The sequence below is a fragment of the Triticum urartu genome, chromosome 7 (genome assembly GCF_003073215.2).
Source record: "Triticum urartu cultivar G1812 chromosome 7, Tu2.1, whole genome shotgun sequence".
Classification (NCBI taxonomy): Eukaryota; Viridiplantae; Streptophyta; class Magnoliopsida; order Poales; family Poaceae; genus Triticum; species Triticum urartu.
In genome coordinates, this window is record NC_053028.1 from 319,688,646 (window position 1) to 319,696,117 (window position 7,472).

Genomic DNA, 7,472 nt, shown 5'->3' on the forward strand with positions numbered 1-7,472 from the left:
TCTGGTACATAGCATAGCATACTTTATAGAACCTATGACTCAGGCATAGGGAATGACTTTTCATTCTCTTTCTATTTTCTGTTGTGGTCGGGTTTTGAGTCTTTACTCAAGTTCACACCTTGCAACACAGGCAAGAACTCCTTCTTTGACTGTTCCATTTTAAACTACTTCAAAATCTTGTCAAGGTATGTACTCATTGAAAAATCTTATCAAGCATCTTGATCTATCTCTATAGATCTTGATGCTCAATGTGTAAGCAGCTTCACCGAGGTCTTTTCTTTGAAAAACTCCTTTCAAACACTCCTTTATGCTTTCCAGAAAATTCTAACATTATTTCGATCAACAATATGTCATTCACATATACTTATCAGAAATGTGTAGTGCTCCCACTCACTTTCTTGTAAATACAGGCTTCACCGCAAGTCTGTATAAAACCATATGCTTTGATCACTTTATCAAAGCATATATTCCAACTCCGAGATGCTTGCACTAGTCCATAGATGGATCGCTGGAGCTTGCTCACTTTGTTAGCACCTTTAGGATCGACAAAACCTTCTGGTTGCATCATATACAACTCTTCTTTAAGAAATCCATTAAGGAATGCAGTTTTGACATCCATTTGCCAGATTTCATAAAATGCGGCAACTGCTAACATGATCCAGACAGACTTTTACATCATCGATACGAGTGAGAAAATCTCATCGTAGTCAACACCTTGAACTTGTCGAAACATTTTTGCGACAATTCGAGCTTTGTAGATAGTAACACTACTATCAGTGTTCGTCTTCCTCTTGAAGATCCATTTATTCTCAATGACTCACCGATCATCGGGCAAGTCAATCAAAGTCCATACTTTGTTCTCATACATGGATCCCATCAGATTTCATGGCCTCAAGCCATTTGGAATCTGGGCTCATCATCACTTCCTCATAGTTCGTAGGTTCGTCATGGTCTAGTAACATGACTTCCAGAACAGGATTACCCTACCACTCTGGTAGACCGTACTCTGGTTGACCTACGAGGTTCGGTAGTAACTTGATCTGAAGTTTCATGATCATCATCATTAGCTTCCTCACTAATTGGTGTAGGAATCACTGGAACTGATTTCTGTGATGAACTACTTTCCAATTCGGGAGAAGGTACAATTACCTCATCAAGTTCTACTTTCCTCCCACTCACTTCTTTTGAGAGAAACTCCTTCTCTAGAAAGGATCCATTCTTAGCAACAAATATCTTGCCTTCGGATCTGTGATAGAAGGTGTACCCAATAGTTTCTTTTGGGTATCCTATGAAGACACATTTCTCCGATTTGGGTTCGAGCTTATCAGGTTGAAGCTTTTTCACATAAGCATCGCAACCCCAAACTTTAAGAAACGACAACTTTGGTTTCTTGCCAAACCATAGTTCATAAGGTGTCATCTCAATCGGATTTAATGGTGCCCTATTTAACGTGAATGCAGATGTCTCTAATGCATAACCCCAAAACGATAGTGGTAAATCGGTAAGAGACATCATAGATCGCACCATATCTATAAAGTACGATTACAACGTTCGGACACACCATTATGTTTGGTGTTCCAGGTGGCGTGAGTTGCGAACTATTCCACATTGTTTCAAATGAAGACCAAACTCGTAACTCAAATATTCGCCTCCGCGATCAGATCGTAGAAACTTTATTTTCTTGTTACGATGATTTTCCACTTCACTCTGAAATTCTTTGAACTTTTCAAATGTTTCAGACTTATGTTTCATTAAGTAGATATACCCATATCTGCTCAAATCATCTGTGAAGGTCAGAAAATAACGATACCCGTCGCGAGCCTCAACACTCATCGGACCGCATACATCAGTATGTATTATTTCCAATAAGTTAGTTGCTCGCTCCATTGTTCCGGAGAATGGATCTTAGTCATCTTGCATGAGGCATGGTTCGCAAGCATCAAATGATTCATAATCAGGTGATTCCAAAAGCCCATCACATGGAGTTTCTTCATGCGCTTTACCAATATGACCTAAACGGCAGTGCCACAAATAGTTGCACTATCATTATACTTTGCATCTTTTGGTTCAATATTATGAATATGTGTATCACTACGATCGAGATTCAATAAACCATTCACCTTGGGTGTATGACCACAGAAGGTTTTATTCATGTAAACATAATAACAATTATTCTTTGACTTAAATGAATAACCGTATTGCAATAAACATGATCCAATCATATTATGCTCAACGCAAACACCAAATAACATTTATTTTAGGTTCAACACTAATCCCGAAGGTAAAGGGAGTGTGCGATGGTGATCTTATCAACCTTGGAATCATTTCCAACACACATCGTCACCTCCCTCAACTAGTCTTTGTTTATTTTGCAACTCCCGTTTCGAGTTACTACTCTTAGCAACTGAACAGTATCAAATACCGAGGGGTTGCTATAAACACTAGTAAAGTACACATCAATAACATGTATATCAAATATACCTTTGTTCACTTTGCCATCCTTCTTCCGCCAAGTATCTAGGGCAGTTCCACTTCCAGTGACCATTTCCTTTGCAGTAGAAGCACTCAGTTTCAGGCTTGGGTCTAGCTTTGGGCTTCTTCATGGGAGTGGCAACTTGCTTGCCATTCTTCTTGAAGTTCCCTTTCTTTCCCTTGCCCTTTTACTTGAAACTAGTGGTCTTGTCAACCATCAACACTTGATCTTATTTCCACCCTTGATTTCATAGAGCTTATGTCTCCACCCCATTCCAAAATAAGGTATCAACGCCGCATGGGGCCCAAGACGCAGGAGCCGATCTCGAATTCTACAGGCATCGCGAAGCAGCTTGGGAATCGTCTTCCACATGATCCCTTGTTATTACAGTTATACCACCAAACTTCTAGTTCACTATGGTGATAGTGCACAAACGAGAATCGATCAATATATTCTATCGGCGAAGAGCAACTACCTGCGCTAGATCAAGGGATAGGTAAAGTACTGCGCACACACACAATTTTAGAGACACATGCTTCCCCTTCAAATATGAGCCATTTCCCTCCATGCTTGTAAGAATCATCCTTAGCGACGAGAGAGTCGCATACACTCTTGATCGGGCCTATAGCAGATTCCGAGGCCACGTAACTTCTTGTCATATACTTATGAGCTCGATATCTTTACACGCTTCACGAAAAACCACTCAATTCTTGATAGTATCCCAGTTCAGGCCATAAAGAATGGTGCATTAGAAAGGATATTTAGCAACATATATCGATCAGAATTCTATGATACATAATCACTAACAACCTGCAGCCAATTGTTCAGAAAACTTTCTGAAAAACGATCTGCATGCTACCCTTGACTACTCAAATAGGTCTGCAAAGGCTTCTTTAAGCGCAGTGGCCTATAAGTCAGCCTAAACCAAAGGATATAATTGCTGGTCTATGCAGACAGATGAACATAGCGCGAAGGATCACGGGACCCACTCATATCCGCCATCAATGCCAACTACATTCTTTATTCCACATTAGTGTTTCCTAGGAAACATATATAAAAGCGCAGCTCATTACGACATGTAATTCACAATAAGTATGAAAACTGATCCAAAATCAATGCAAAACAGGTACTAAGCTTCAATGACAGATTACATGTTCAATAATATATTATTTATCTTAAGAACATACTCGCCACCTAGAATACTGACCATCCCCGTACTAACGTCATTCCGACATGACTTCTAAACAACATGGTCCTCGCATTCTCCAATCAATTCACAAAACCCTACCTTAATCGTCCTGATCATTAGGCGCGCAATCACGGACGGGAATGGAGTAGTTTTCAAAGATTGGTGAAACAATACAATTATTTATTTGTCGAGTAGCGTATAGCACGACAATATCCTATAAGTTAGTAGCGATATGGAGACGTATGATCTGTGTCCATCCAGAACGCGTGGTCAGACTTGTCACGATCCATGCCTAGATATATGTGAACATTTTGGATGACAGGATCATTTCGAAAATTGGGGACTGAAGTCCACTATTCAGCTCTCAGATTCAATGACAAGTGGAGAGCATCTTATTATCACATAAAGCTTGGCTGTGCACCTAAGGTATTCGACCGTATCACATACAGCGAGCCACTGGTTAACTTGAGAACTAATACCTGCCTCCTTGTTATCTACCCCCAACTCCAATAGTGATTCTAATGAAAGGAAACGTACCACAGCATCTACGCTACTGAGATTGCCATCTACTAACTCGATAGTCTTGGTTATATCAGTGTGAGAAAAGAACTAGGCAACATAGGTGTCCTAACATATCTGACGACTTGTGCTACCCACATACAAGAGGCGATTTGTCCGTGGCAGTTTAGCGCCTTTGCGTGAAACAGTTGAACGTAACAGATAGAGCGAATGACGCCAACAAGATCGACAATATGTCAGTATTATTGCTTATCTCTATGTTAGATGCGACACATACTTCGTATTGAAATGGTATTTCATGATATGCGGCGTCCTATACATATTCCTAATTGATAGAAACGAATTATTAGCCAAACAGTAAATGGTTTTGCTGTCTCAGCAAAAGTCACTATACCGTAAAGCTGCTATAATGTGCGGAAAAGATACATGCACTTGATCAGTTAAAAAATATGCATTGTTTCGTCACCTTCCACACAACAGTGGCTGTTGTGAGCTATCATCAAGGAATGCATATGCTAGAAAGTACTCGAGTGTCGCGAAGCTAGACCTGCTATAGCGACGAAGTAAAATTAAATCTAAATTGAAATCAGTATCCGCCACAATAGGATCGAACTAGACAAAACTGCACTAAATGACTTCTAGATCCTTAGTCATCGATGACTATATACTATTGACATGAACTGACTCGACTATTGCAAGACTTGCGCTCCTAAACGTATAGCTCCACACCACCAGCAAGCCACATGACACTTGTTCAAAGGTACACGCTGAGAAAGAGAGCGTAAAAGACTCAATTAAGCGGGTATAGCGGTTGGTCCACACACTCGCGAATTTAAGAACTATGTGGCCGCACGAGCTGACACCCCGTGACGATCCAGGTTACTTATTGCGTCCTCTCCTTGTCCAGTCATCACTGTATCCGAGTTTTTGTAGGTCACTTATGGTCACATCTCCGCCTAGAGACACTAACACCCTGGTGCCGTGTAGCGCTCGCACACCTCGCAGCTCCTCGAAGGGGTCATAGAAGTCGCTCGCACACCGAGGTCGGGGACGCAAACGTACGTGCCAGTAGCCTTCCTTCGCTGGTTCCTATGGTTCTCATACAGGGGAGGGCGGGCGGACTTCGGAGGTCGAGACGCCGGCGCCTGGCCCCGGAACCACGGCAGCCATGTCCCACAAGCGAGCTGGAGACAAGGGAGGAGGCAATCCGGTGGACCGATTACTGCTGCTTCGAGCTCATTCTTGACGGAGAAGTCTCGCTGCGGGTTGCGTCGCTATATTGACCTCTCGGAGCAGCCACTGCTGTCCCGCCTCGGCCATATCCCGCTCGGATCCTATCGTTCCCTGCGGTTCGCCGCTCAGGGGTTAGTACTCGAAGAGGTTCCAGTACCCGTCGTCTGCTGAAGTTCTCTTCGTGATGGCACGTATGCTCTCGCGCCGAGCATCAAAAATCGATGCTCATCGCGCACATCCTGCTGATTCAGGCCCCGACCTGTCGCACCGCCGTACGCGCACTTCCTTGCTTTTGTGAGGGACCTCTATTCTTGCAGCCCCGCCACGCCCATCTCACCGCGGCATCCCCCACCCTCCACTCCTCTATACTTGCCTGCACTTACTGACCTGACTCACTTGCGCTTTCCCTCTCCACTTCCACCTCACCCGTCACGCTTATACCGTCACTACCCGCGCCCTCATCCTTCATGACTTCCATCCTCTTGACTTCACCCCACCGGCCTCCGTGGCGTCTCGACCCAGACCTACGACCTGACGCGCCGCCACACTGCCCTCCGCCATAGCGGGGACCTTGAAAGTCATGTTGACATGCCCTCTCTCCTGCAGACCAGTACGCGCTTCTCAGTATCGCGCTACAGGCTCCTCCACCCCCTACTTACTCATCACCCACCACTTACACTCTCCCGACCCCATATTCGCCCCTTCCCTCACCACGTGCCACTCACTGTCGCATCCGATCTCTCCCACTTTTGTGCGCACGAGCCGATGCTTCCGCCCCCCCGCACCCGGTCCTTCCCCTTTCACTCTCTTTCCCCTGCCCCCTCCTGGCTTTTGCTCTTATCCACGCCCCGGCCGCCTTTGCATACTGGAAAGTCGGAGTACCCAGTGCAGCGGAACCCCGACCCGCGGGTGCATCTGATCTCGCCCGCCTGTTGTGCTCGCACTGCCATCTCGCGGTCGTAGCGTGCCGCGGCCAGCAAGCGCTCGCTATCTCATTCGATAAAAGCGAGCAGTCCTCGCACAAATATCCGCGCGAGCAGCAGCATCCGACGCTACCCTGCACCGACCTCGGCTGTATGTCTATCCGCACGCCAGCAGAGCGTCGGTCTCGCTACGCCACTGCCGTACGGGGGGCGAAACGGCGTGCGAGTCGGGCACAAGTATGGCTGTCGATGCATCGTGTAGAGAGCGTATCTTCTGCAAACTCCGGAGTACTAGATATGGCGTGGGGCTGACATCGCGACTATCAACACTAGCCAGAGCCCTGCTCGCGGATGTCAAGTATGGTTGGGACTCAGCAGTACTAATTGTCTGTCACAACACCACCACATCCATCGCCAACGCTGCACATTGGAGGGACCAGAGGGGAGGCGATCATCGAGCATCTACGGGTACTAAGTCAGCTAGCCAAGACGGGCCGGCGTTGACCCGCTTCGCCAAGTACGTAAGCATGAAGCCGAGGAGCCTGTATCCATCCGTGAGTTGATGTCAGCCGTAGTGCACAGGCCCATCCTCCCTGCAGGACAATCCGTTCGTCTTCGTTTCCTTCTATACTGACCTCCAGGGTGAATTGTATTCCGAGCTACGGGGAGTAGATACTGAGCCGCGAGGAACCATGTCGATTACATGTGTGCTCCAATGAGAGGCACCGCTGGCACGGAGAGGTCATAACCACCACTTGCGTAGCCGTGGCTCCAAGCCGCGTCGTTGTGAGTGCACGTACAACAGTGGGCACATGGCGCCACTATTCATGTTACCGGAGAGGCAACACTCCTTATCCGCTCTGCTGCGAGACCCGCGGTACCAGATCCTCGGCTTCGCCGCTCTGGTAGTCTTTGCTCTTGCTTCTCCTGCTTACTACATGATTCTCAAATGACTAATGCCCTTGCAACTCCCGTTTGCCGGAGGAACACTTTGTGTGCTACCAAACGTCACAATGTAACTGTGTGATTATAAAGGAGCTCTACAGGTGTCTCCAAAGGTACATGTTGGTTTGGCGTAATTCGAGATTAGGATTTGTCACTCCAATTGTCGGAGAGGTATCTCTGGGTCCTCTCG